Here is a 12456-nt window from a genome sequence, read left to right as displayed (position 1 = left end):
TAGGATTATGGTATGTGTTCACATAACTACAATTATTAACTATGGAATATTTCTGTTTTGTTTCCTTATAGAATATAATGTTCAAATGAGGTTGGCGCATTTTGAATTTTATGCATTTTAGTTTTATCCTGTTAGGCACAGATGTGATTTTATTATTGTTTTGTTTAAAAATTATGTATGGCTAAAGGTGACAAGTTGACAAGGGGTGCTCTGTGGTAGTTAAATAATTGATGTCAACTTGATAAGTAAGTGAAGGGGTGGAGTCTCCCTGTCAATCAGGTCACAGCCTGATGATGCTTCCTTGTGGAAGTGGCCTTCTCAGAAGGATTCTTGGAACTTCCTCTCTCTCTCCCTTCATCTTCCTGTTCACAAGCCAGATGGAGATTTGCTGGGCTTGTGAAAGCATCTCTTTCTGCTTCGTCTTCCGGCTGTTGAGTCACTTGGGGAGCTACTGGAGCCACACTTAGACCTGTGAGAGCTCTGGAGATGCTTCCACCACCAATGGATCCACACTTTTTACCCAGTGACCTGTGATCTTCCTGAATTTTGCATAATTGCATGTGCTGTGTGAGTCAGAAGAGAGATTTATGGATTAATATAAGTCTAGTGGATTAATATTGGACTTGATTTGCATGCTGCTGGCATGTTTTCTTAATATACACTTACTCTTTGTTATAAAGCTCTTTCTTACACATATATGAGTGTCACTGAATTTGTTTCTCTAGTCAACCAAGACTAATACAACAAAATAAGAGCATTATTCATGAAGAAAGCAAAATGTCTTTAAAAAGGTAGGAAACAAAGAAAATATCAGCTTGAATGTCAGAAGAGACTCAGAAACTTGTTCTTAATGGTAGCATAACCAAGGCACATGGAAGAAATGATGAAGTCAATAAGCTGAACAGAAAAGGCAACTGATGTCAGATGTATCTGGACTCAAAACAGAGAATACAAGGCAGATGTTTATTTGTGTTTTATTGATTATGCTAAGGCATTTGACTGTGTGGACCATAACGAGCTATGGATAACCTTGAGAAGAATGGAAATCCAAGAACACTGCATTTTGCTCCTCTGGAACATGCACATGGATCAAGAGATAATGGTAAGAAAAGAACAAAATCATGGTTTAAAATCAGGGAAGGTTTATGTCAGGGGCCATCCTCTTACCACACTTACTCAATCTATATGCTGAGCAAATAATCGGAGAGGCTGCATTATATAAGAAGAAGTGGTATCAGGGTTTGACAACCTGTGATATGCAGATGACAAAACCTAGCTTGCTAAAAGTGAAGTGGATTTGAAGCCTTTAGTATGGATGGATTGTAACTCATTATAAAGAACACCAAGACCCTGAAAAATGGACCAACGGGTAGCATCATGATAAGTGGAGAAACTATTCAAGTTGTCAAAGATTTTATCTTGCTTGTATCCACAATCATTGCTCATGGAATCACAGTCAAGAGATTAAATTATGCAGTGCACTGGGTTAAATCCGCCGCACAGACCTTTAAAAGTGTTAAAACGCAAAGATGTTACTTCTGACGCAAGGCATTGTATTTTCAATTGCTTCATACAAGTGAAAGTTGGACATTAAATAGGGATGACTGAAGAACTGATGCATTCAACTATGTTGTTGATAATGAATATTGGAAGTATCATGGACTGCCAAAAGAACAAATAAATCTGTCTTAGGAGAAGTAAACTGAGAATGCTTTTAAGAGGTCAGGGTGGTGAGACTTCATCTCAAGTACTCTGTACGTATTCCCAGGAGGGACTAGTCCCAGGAGAAGGACATCATCCTTGGTAAAGAAGCAGGGTGGTGACAAAGAGGCAGGCCTTCAACAAGATGGATTGATGCAGTGACTGTATAGATGAGCTCGATCATAAGAAAAATTGTGACAAAGGCATAGGATCAGGCAGTGTTTAGTTTGGTTCTACATAGGGTTGCTGAGTATGAACTGACGTAATGACACCTAATACCAGCAGTTAAGTGCCTGAGGCTCCTTCTCATAACTGATAATACCAATTAGTCAAGGGTTGGGAAACTTCAGAGAGAAGTTGTTTAGAGACCAGGCCATCAAAACTACTTGTACTATATTCAGATATATTCATAGGTGTTCAGAGTCAAGGAAAGTGCTGTTTCAATCTTTACTAAAACTTAAAATTTTCATAGTGAGAGGATCAAGGAAATAGCAAAAGTTAAGGTTAGATAGACATTTTTATTTGGAATGAATACCTCTGGCTCACTTAGTGGATCCCTGATTCATTTTGGTAAATAATTTAGGTTTTATTTCCTATTCATTTTTAAAGCAATTTTATCTGTTGTTGTATATACTGTATTCCACTTACGTGCTAGTGCTTTTTTACTACTTCCAATCAGTAGTTAAGAAGTTTTCTCTTGCCAGGTAGCAGAGATATGCTGACGCTTTCTAGGTTAAGCATAGAAAATAACCAGCAATGAATTAACTTCATCTTAAGACCTAATAACAGAGGTCTAAAGTTTAAGGCGCTAGTGGGGTGTGTTAGGCCAGGTTGATTAGAGAAACAAATCCGGTGACCTTTATATATTTATAAGAAATAGCTTTCTATTAAGAAGTAAGTATATATAAAGAAAGCATCCCAGCCTAGGCCAACTCAAGTCCATGAGTCTAATACTAGTTCATAAGACCGTGTTCAGACTCACACAGCCAAATACAATGATGCAGGATACGGGAAGATCACAGGCCAGTGAGTGACTTGTGGACCCAATGTCAGTGGAAACGTAGCAGAGTACCGGCCACTCCTGAGGTGGCCACCAGAGTCCCCGCAGATTGGAAGGCAGAGTGTTAGGGAGTGAGAGCAGGAGGTTACGGGGATCTTTCTTATGAGTTGTGACCCGATTGACAGTTTGAATTCCACCCCCACACTTCCATACATCTTCCTGATGACAAAAAAATCATCTAACTACCACATGAGGTGTGGACTATCAATTGTGACAAGACTGTTTGAATTATATCACTGGTGTTTGGGTATAAAAAGTGTTGTTATACATATAACACCGTATGTTTTGATTGTTTCCAATTGTTCAAAGCAAGGGTTTGGAATGCAAATTCATATGTGAATCCTGCTTGCAGTTGAATTTTCCCCTCCAGCTTTTTTGTTCATTGTATAAGATTGATAAGGAGGACTGGGTTAGAAGGGGAAATTAAGATTGTGAATTAGGAATTCTTCTTGTAGAGACTCACTATGCTTTAGGCACTTGCTGTGCTTTATGACGCTTTGTAGCCTGTCATGTATCTTAAGAATATAGCCCATCGGCATGTAATTTGTGATTAAAATTGTTAGAAGAAATCAGTATCAATAGCACTTGGAAAATTGAGGTAATTAGAGCATCCACCAAGCAGCCTTTTGTTTTGCTGTAGGATGCCCTGTTGGCTAGCCTCCTAATAAACCAGTTCCACTTGAAGTGATTATTAATTAGGCTTATTACTTCAGGGAATGGGCCCAATATTTAGGGTAACATCTTCTCAGTTATGACAACCAAAACATATCTTCAGACATTGTAACATGTTTCCTGGTTGGGCAAATTGCCTCTTGTTTAAAATTACTGAACTAGGTTGTTAAACTTAACAGGAATGCATGTCTTTGTGGGATAAATTAAAAAACAATAACTCCCTTCAGTTGATTGATGGATGAATGGTTTTTGCTAGCAGTATTCATATTAATTGTTCATCATTTAGTCCAGTAATTGCTTGGATAGAAAGATTAGAAATCAGGTTTTGAGAGGAAACATTTTTGTTAAACCCTGTGTCCAACCAGAAGGGCCTCCGGTGGTTCACTGTTATATTACTCGCCTTCCATGTGGGAGAGTAAGTTCTCAGCACGAACTTCATGGGAAACCAGCAGCAATCACTGGTTTCTTATCAGTAGAGACTTTAATGTTGCCATGATGCTGAACAGGTTTCAGACAAACTTCCAGGCTACAATAGATTAGGAAGGAGGGCTACCAATCTCTTCTGAACATTATCCAATGCAAACTTTATAGGTAGCAACTGTTAAATCAACAGGAGTGCTGTTGGCATAGTGGGTTGTGCTTTGGGTTGCTAACCTCAAGATCACTAGGTCGAAACCACCAGCGGCCCCATGGGAGAAGCTGAGACTTTCTATTCCTGTAAAGATATATAATCTCAGAGGCAGTTCTACTCTGTCCTGTGGAGTTATTATAAATCAGATGGACTTGATCCCAGTGAGTTTGAAGGTTTGATAAAATTATTTTTTTAAATCATCAAATCTATACAATTACTCACAGGTAGATTTTATAAATATCTTCCCTTACCACCTTACCATGCCAATGCAGAAAAAAATAATTTATGGGGAGTTAGAGCCTTTGGCTAGAAAAGTCGCATTAAATAATTCATTGCTCCTTTAAACACACTCAGCAAGGGAAAATTCATTTAGGTTTTAATCATTTACAAACTAGACAAATGATTCTTTCTCTTGGTGAGAACAACACTGGTATTATCCACATTTTCCACGACCGGCGAACAAAATAATCTACCAGTAGCAATTCACTCTTTTACTTTGAAATTCACTTTTCTTGAGGAGTTCTTTAAACAAACAAACAAAACCCTAGGAACAATTAATGGCGTGATCTTAATTTTTGTTTTTACAAGAATGAGACCAGGCACTTGACCTTCTCTCATCCAATAGATGAGCACCGTAAGAAAGCACCGTGGCCTTTGGGAGTTTCAGAACTCATTTGAAGGTAGATTTTTCACAAGTCACTGAACTTTCTGAATACGCTACACCATTGCTATTTGATTATTAACTACATATTCAAAGGTTCTGTCTTTTGAAAGTTCCTGCTTCAAAGACAGGCAGCAGATATTAAACCCCCAAATGCTCAAGAGCATGATGGCCAGATAATTACGTCTCCAGCTCTAATTGGTAATCCCATGGCCATAATTTTATACTTTCCATAAACTGTAGTTGATCCGAAGATCACTTTAACAATTATTTTTCATGTATTAAATTGTTGCGGTCTATGTTAGCTAGTGTTAAAGCCAGCCAAATCTAACCGTCACAGGTTGCTCAGCCAAGCCACAGTCTTTGAGCGTAAGCCGCCGACACTTTCTTCAGAGTGAGCATTGGCATCTTTTTTCAGGCCCATGCTCGAGGGGATTTCTGCTTATTATTCATTACAACACAATTTCTAAAATATGTTTATTCATGTTCTGAAACCTAAATCATGGATGCAGTTTATGCTTTATTGACTGATTAGAATAATGAGTCTCCCACTTAGAGCTTGTCACCCTAGTATCTTAAGCAGGGCAGCTGTACCTGTTACCGAGGGTACACATTTCTCTTGTCCACTACATATCAATCCCATAGCTATAAAGAAGCCTGACAGTGTTGTGGTATAAGCCTTGGGCTACCAACTGAAAGTTGGGGAGTGTGAACCCACCAGCTGCTTCATGGCAGAAAGATGAGGTTGTCTCCCGCCCTAAAGATTTAATCTCCCAATCCTCTACAGTGTCACCATGAGTTGGAATTGAGTCAATAGCAGTGGATTTGGTTTGACAAAGGGCAAGAGAATAGTTCTTATGAAGAAATGTTTGCATCGCTCCTATTGAGTGATTTGTAATCATAGAGGTTGCCTTTCAAGCTATACCCTGGAGAGAGGGGCTCAATTCAATTTAATGCCCATTTTATCACATGCCTATTGTTACCAAGAAAATATAATTTAGTTACATGAAGTTACTTCTTTGACATCAGAGTAGATATATTTTTGGACATTTAAATACTATGTACATTTATCAAAGTAACCATTCCCCCCTCTAAACTTTGACAAAATAAAAGAAAATTCTGCCAATGGTAGAAAATATTTCACAATCAGAGATATGGCCTTTTCTGGATGTGGACCAAACTGGTCTTGGCTCTAATGGTAGTAGATACTTCTCCTACCTTCACCCTGAATCTATGGGAGAGGACGGATTTTGATGAATTATTGAACTAGTGCTCAAAAGATTCACATTGCTGTTAGGGGCAGCTGAGTGATTTTATCTCAGACCTTCCCTGGGACTTTCTAGGCTGTGACCTAATTGGAACAGATTGCCAGATTGTTTTCTGTTAAGCAAGTGGGAATTTTAAGCCAACACTCTTTAATTTTATTAACAGTTGATACTTAACTTTTGTGCCACCAGTATTCTTTTCAGAAGGTCCATCACAATGTCAGTAAAATTCTTAAAAAATGTAGTCAAATCTTCCTGTGATCTGAATTTGCCTCTAGATTGGAAAAAAGGCCATTTCATATTCTTTCCTAAATAATTTCTGGATTTGTCTAAGTGTCTGTAGGCAGACTTTTACTCCTTACTTTATATCCTGAAGCAATGAGTCCTTTGGTGCAGCCACAGAAGCAACGCACCTCATTGAGGGCCTTCCTGGTTTTTGAAAGCCTGCCACTTTACCCAACATGCTGCTCTTGTTCAGGAACTGGTCTTCCTGGACAACATGCCCCAAATAAGCAAGACAAAGTCTTGCTCTTCTTGCCTCTAAGGAGCACTTGACCATACTTCTTCCAACACAGGTAAGTGTCTTTTCACAGTCCACGATGCTTCCAATATTCTTCCCCAGGACCACAATTCAAATGCATGCACTCTTCTTCAGTCTTTCCTACTTAATCTCTAATTTTCATATGCATAGAATGCAGTGGAGAATATCTTAGCTGGATTCAGACACACCTTAGTCCTTAAAATAACGTCCTTGACTTGTGCAACAGATTTACCCAACATAATACGTTCTTAAATCTCTTGACAGCTGCTTACATGAATATTCATTGATTATGGATCCAAGCAAGACAAAATCCATGACAATATCTACTTTTCCTCCATGTCTCAGGATGTTACCTATTGGTGCAGTTGTAAGGATGTTGGTCTTCTTGACATTGAGTTGTCATCCACACTGAAGGCTGTAATCCTCGATCTTCATCAGCAAGGGTTTCACTCTTTCCTCTCTCTTCAGAAGCATGGCTTTGTCTTCTGAATGCTGCAGCTTCTTCATATGCCTTCCTGCCATCCTGATGCCACATTCTTCATCATATAACCCAGCTTCTCTGGTGATTTGCTCAGCATACAGATTGAAAATGTATGGTGAGAGAATGCAACCCTGATGCACACCTGTCCTCATTTTAACCATGCACCATGCCCTTTGTCTGTTTGTACAACTTTCTCTTGATCTATATACAAGTTCCTTGGGAGCTCAAAGAAGAGTTTTGCAATTCCTACTCTTCTCAACGTGCCCATGGTTGATTATGGTCCACATGGTTGCATGCCTTTGCACAGTCAACGGAATGCAAATAAATGGATTTTCTGATATTTTCTACTTTGAGCCAAGATCCATCTGACATCAGCAAGGATATCTCTTGACCCACATCCTTTTCTGAATCTGGCCTGAACTTATGGAAGTTCCCTGTTGCAGTATTCCCGCAACCATTGTAAGATGATATTAAACAAAATTTTACTTGCTTGTAATATGAATGAAATTGTTCTATAATTTGAGCATTATGTTGCATCACTTTCTTTCTTTGGAATGGGCATATATGGGGCCATTAGTGCCTTGTTTCATTCTGTTGTGCACAGGGTAGCCATGGATCAAAGCCGATTCAATGTTGCCTAACAACAACAACAGCAACAACAAGCTGTATGATGGATCGTCCACAGTGATCTGATTGGTCGGTTGTATTAGTCTTGGTACTTTAGAGAAACAAACCCACAGAAACTCATGTACATGAGAGACTTTTACATACAGGTCAAGTGCACACAAAGAAAATACCCCAACCCAGTGCTGCCCAAGCCCACAAATCCAATATTAACCCATATATCCGATGCCGATCCACAAAAGTCCTCCTCCATCTCACAAAACACACGCGATGACACCGACTGCAGGAGGAAAGCCGAATCAGTGAGTGAGTAAGCATCTCAATGCAGGCAGGGCTCTCCACACGGCTGCTCCAGCACCCAGGGCTGCATCAGTGCAGGTCCATGCGTCTTCTCCTTGGGGATGTCTTGCAGGAAGTGAATCTTTCCAGCTAAAGCAGGGAACTGGCTAAGGCAGCTGCACCCTGGTCCGACCATCACAAAGCAAGAGACCCGAGAACCAGAAAGGCGAGGCTCACTGAGCCATTGATCCCTCCGCCCTTCAATTAACCCCACATGTGTTTATCGGCCAGGTTGATGCAATCAACTAGGTCATAGGTCATGGACATCTTTGCCTTCAGAGTTTAAGGACTGGTTTTGGCAGTGGTGGTATCCGCATTACTGGAAGAAGGGGAGCAATGTATTGCAATAGTCATAGTTTTCCTGCTGTCTAGTGGTTTGCAGTGCAAAGATTATTCATTCACCTGATGTGTTTCCCTTTCCTATGTTCATCTTATTCCAGAGCAAATTGACACCGAGGATATGGCCAGCTTCAGAAATAATTTGTTAGCCCATGGTCCTTTTTGTTGGACATTGTTCTTGTTTTTGATGGAAAGTGTAAAAAATATTTTTAAAACGTGAGAAATGCTATCTATATTACAAAGTACGATGAATAACCAATTTTGCACTGGAAAGTCTTTAAACTTAGAGTTTATTCAAGCTAAAGTTATTATAGTTTCAATATTTTTATCTGAGGAGTCTACATGGTCAACAAATAGGTATATAGCTTGCATAGAAATGAATCTTCACAATAGACAACAGAGGTGGCACATAAGTAGGAGAATCTCTACCACCATGACTAAAACATTGATTTCCTCAAATACTCAAGGAATGAGCAGAACAAAAGAGTTTGGCTTGCTACTTTTCTCTTTTTGATACTTACTACTAATTTCTGCCCTGCCACATAATTAATGCGACTACTTTTTATTGCCTATTGTTAAGTTTACTTTTTTAAAAAAGTAAGTGATTTTATTGGGGGTCTTACATATTTTATAACATTCCATACATCCATTATATCAAATGGATATGTACACATGTTGCCATCAAGAATTTCAAAGCATTATCTTTCCTCTGGAGCCCTTGGGTATTAGCTCCTCTACTTAAAACCAGGAATCCAGAAGAGGGTATGAAAAACGGTGGCTGAAGACTATGCCAAAGATTGGATTTTATTCATTGAAAGGGAGTTATAACAATGCGATCAGTGTTTGTTTTATAGGTGCATCTGCCCTCTAGGGAAAATGACACATTAGAAGTATTGACTGTATTTCCAGAATGCAGTGAGAACCAGTGTGCATTTTCTTCTCCCGGCCACTTTTAGATTGATTTCATCTTGTATGCAAATCCTACTTGTTTGTTTGTTTTGTTCGTTTTTTAGTAGAATGGAATAATGTTTAAAACTATTTTCAGTTGCCCAGACTTGTCTCTGGGGACACTGTGCCTTGTGGACCATGTGTGTGCAATTGAGCAAGTGTGTTTAAGTAGATTAAACATTATATCGACAATTGAGTTAAAATAAATTCTCTAGTGAATCTATTGAATGCAACACTAAAAAGAAATAGAAAGCTTTTTTGGTGTCTGTGTATTTTATGACACATGTCAATGTGAAGCCTATGCAATAGGTGAGATTGCTTTCCATATTTTCAGTATATGAATGTCAAACTTGATAGTTTTTTAATAGAAAAAGTTGGCTTCATGACATTAAATAAATCATGCATAGATTATGGCATCCATTGCACAGTGTAAGAGCTCCCTTTGACAGAGGTGAGCTTGTGTTCTGTACCTGAACCCATTTTCACCAATATAAGCCAAAGTAAACATCATTTCATCATAACCTTTTAAAATTCCTCTACATAATGACGAGCACTGACATGAATAAGTATGCAAGGAAAAAAAAAGAAATACCCCAACAAACCTATTCTCATGCTTCATTTACATTATTCCCAGAACACCAATAGTAAGATATTAAACTCGGTAAGACTGTCAAATGAGATTCACTCACCTGACGACGCTGTCACTTTAAATTGCTTTGTTGTTTATGCCAAGGTTGCAATCTCAGCTCTGTTCCTTGTTAATTGCTTAGTCAATGCAATTGAATCACAACAGATTTATCAGAATTTAAGAGAAGGACTGTCTCTCACTTGGATATGAAATTACTTTGATGGTTCGAAGGTGATCATTAACATTAAATGTGACAAGCATGGAACAGAAAGAAAGCTAGTTTAAAATTTGTCTACAAGAAAGACAGAATCCAATTCTGTTGGGAGCTCCTTGCTCCAGGAATGCACGCAAGGGACCATCAAATCTCACCAAATCAAATATTTATCGAGTAATAGAAAAGCACAGAGCACTTTAAATGTCAACCATTAAAACAAAAATAGTCTGTGTTGCACTAGTTTGCATATGTTGTTGTTATGTGCCATCAAATCAATAGGACTTCATAGTGATCCTATCTATCTGTGATAGAATAGCTCTACCCCCACAGAATTTTCTAGACTTCAACCCATCTTGGAACAAATGTCCAGGTCTTCTCTTTTTGAGAGGCCCTGGCAGGTTCGAGGAACAAACATTAGGTTGACACCCGAGTCCTGACCTTTGCGCCTCTCTGGCTTCTCAGTCGCGTACGGCGTCTGGCTATGTTTCTGCATGCGTTTCCTGGGCACTGGCACTGGATTCCTGACAAAGACATTTTTATAGAACGTGTCAATAGAATTATCTTGCTTTTCATTTTGAACTCTGTTTTTTCCATGCGCAGTCTCTTTAAAACCCATGTTGTGTCTTTGTTTATTTTATTTTGCTTTATTTAAAATGAAAGCCTAAAGGATGTGTTCCTTTTGTTTCTTCCTAGGTAGCAGAATGTAGAGGAGAAAGCACCAGCTCATTCCTAAAAGTAAAACATTATCTGCCCTAACCCCTGCACCTTCTCCTCTAGGTGCACCGGATCCGCTCCATTCATAATTTCTGTTATTTGTAGACTCTTTGTGTGTTGCAAGTTGTTAGTGGACTTGGATAATCATTGGTGAAAAGGGAAGAGGGGAAAGTCAGTCTAGAGATTCCTCAGAAGACATTGCTGGCGATCTTCTTCTGAAAAGCAGTCATGGGAGACCCTGCGGCGCACGGTCCTCCCCTGACACACCTGGGGTCGCCAGAATTCAGAATAAAGGAAGAGAGAGCTGGTTTGGTGATAGTTGTAAACATGCTAGACTTAGTGTATTGATCCATATTCCAAAGCGTCTTTTACTTCTGTCCTCTCCATCCTCCCCAGTGCCACTGTTTATACAATCTTTTCTTCTTTTTTCTGTACATCTGCTCTTCCCTCTCCATGCCTGTGTCTTCATTTGAGTTCAGGGTATCACATCATCTCTCCTCTCTAGATTGGTCCATTGAATTTCTTCAGCTTCAACGCCAATGCAGCTTCCATGTTTTAACAAGTATTTATTTCTAGGTTATATTGTATACCTGGTCATGTTGCTCTTCTTGCTTTATTTCACCCCTGGATCTCTATTGATGATAGGTCAAATCTTTCACATGGACAGTGTAAGGATGATGTTATTAAGTGCCATTGAGTTAGTGCCAACTCATAGCGACCCTATGACCAACAGAGCAAAACACTGCCCAGCCCTGCTTCATCCTTACAGGTTTTCTTCTGTTGCATGCCTTGTTTAGCCACCATATCAATCCTTCTTGTCAGGGACTTCCTCTTCTTTTTGCTGGTCCTCTATTTTACCAAGCATGATGTCATTTTCCTGGGACTGGTCTCTTTTGAGATGTTCAAAGAATGTGAGACGAAGTCTTGCTAGCCTTGCTTCTAAGAAGCATTCTGGTTGTACTCTTTCCAAGTCAAATCTACTTGTTCTTTTGGTGGCCAATGTAACTTATAATATTTGTCAACAGCACCACAATTCCAAAACAATAATTCTTTGTTTTTTCGTATTCTGTGTCCAACTGTCATATGCATACGAGGTAAGGGAAAATAACATAACTTGGGTCAGGTGCTCATTAGTCTTCGATGTAACATCCTTATTTCTCAATACTTGTATTGAGGATTTGTATAGTGATTCACCCAATACCATATGTCATTTGATCTCTTGACCACCATATCCACAGGATTGATTACTGATTCAAACAAGACAAATCCACGGCAACTTCAATAATTTATCCAGTTATCATTATTGGTCTGTTTTTTCAGGGGGTGAATTTATTGACATCGAGCTGTAATCCAGGTGGAAAGGCACAGTCCTTCACCTTCGTCAGCAAGGACTTCAAGTCCTTTTCACTTTAGCCAGCAAGGATGTGCCACGTGCACATTGCAGCTGGTTAACATGCCTTCCTCTCAGACCCGATGCCGAATTCTTCTTCCTAGCCTCCGCTTCTTTTTATATATAATGCAGAGCAATGATGTACCTAGACTTATTTTACTTAAGTGGTCTCTTCTTTGAGGTGGTGTTTAATATTCACTTTCTTCACCTGCACTAGATTCTGTGACTCACTCTCCCTTACAATGCCT

General features: G+C 39.2%; 1 pseudogene; it reads right to left on the bottom strand.

The window, feature by feature from the left end:
- LOC142442443 (sperm-associated antigen 5 pseudogene) overlaps positions 1-10720 on the bottom strand; it is a 47007-nt pseudogene extending 36287 nt beyond the window's left edge.
- Between the last annotated feature and the right edge of the window lie 1736 nt (positions 10721-12456).

This window comes from Tenrec ecaudatus, chromosome 3 (assembly GCF_050624435.1).
Source record: "Tenrec ecaudatus isolate mTenEca1 chromosome 3, mTenEca1.hap1, whole genome shotgun sequence".
In the NCBI taxonomy this organism is placed as follows: domain Eukaryota; kingdom Metazoa; phylum Chordata; class Mammalia; order Afrosoricida; family Tenrecidae; genus Tenrec; species Tenrec ecaudatus.
Note: the sequence above shows the minus strand (reverse complement) of the source record. Positions and strands in the feature narration are given on the sequence as shown.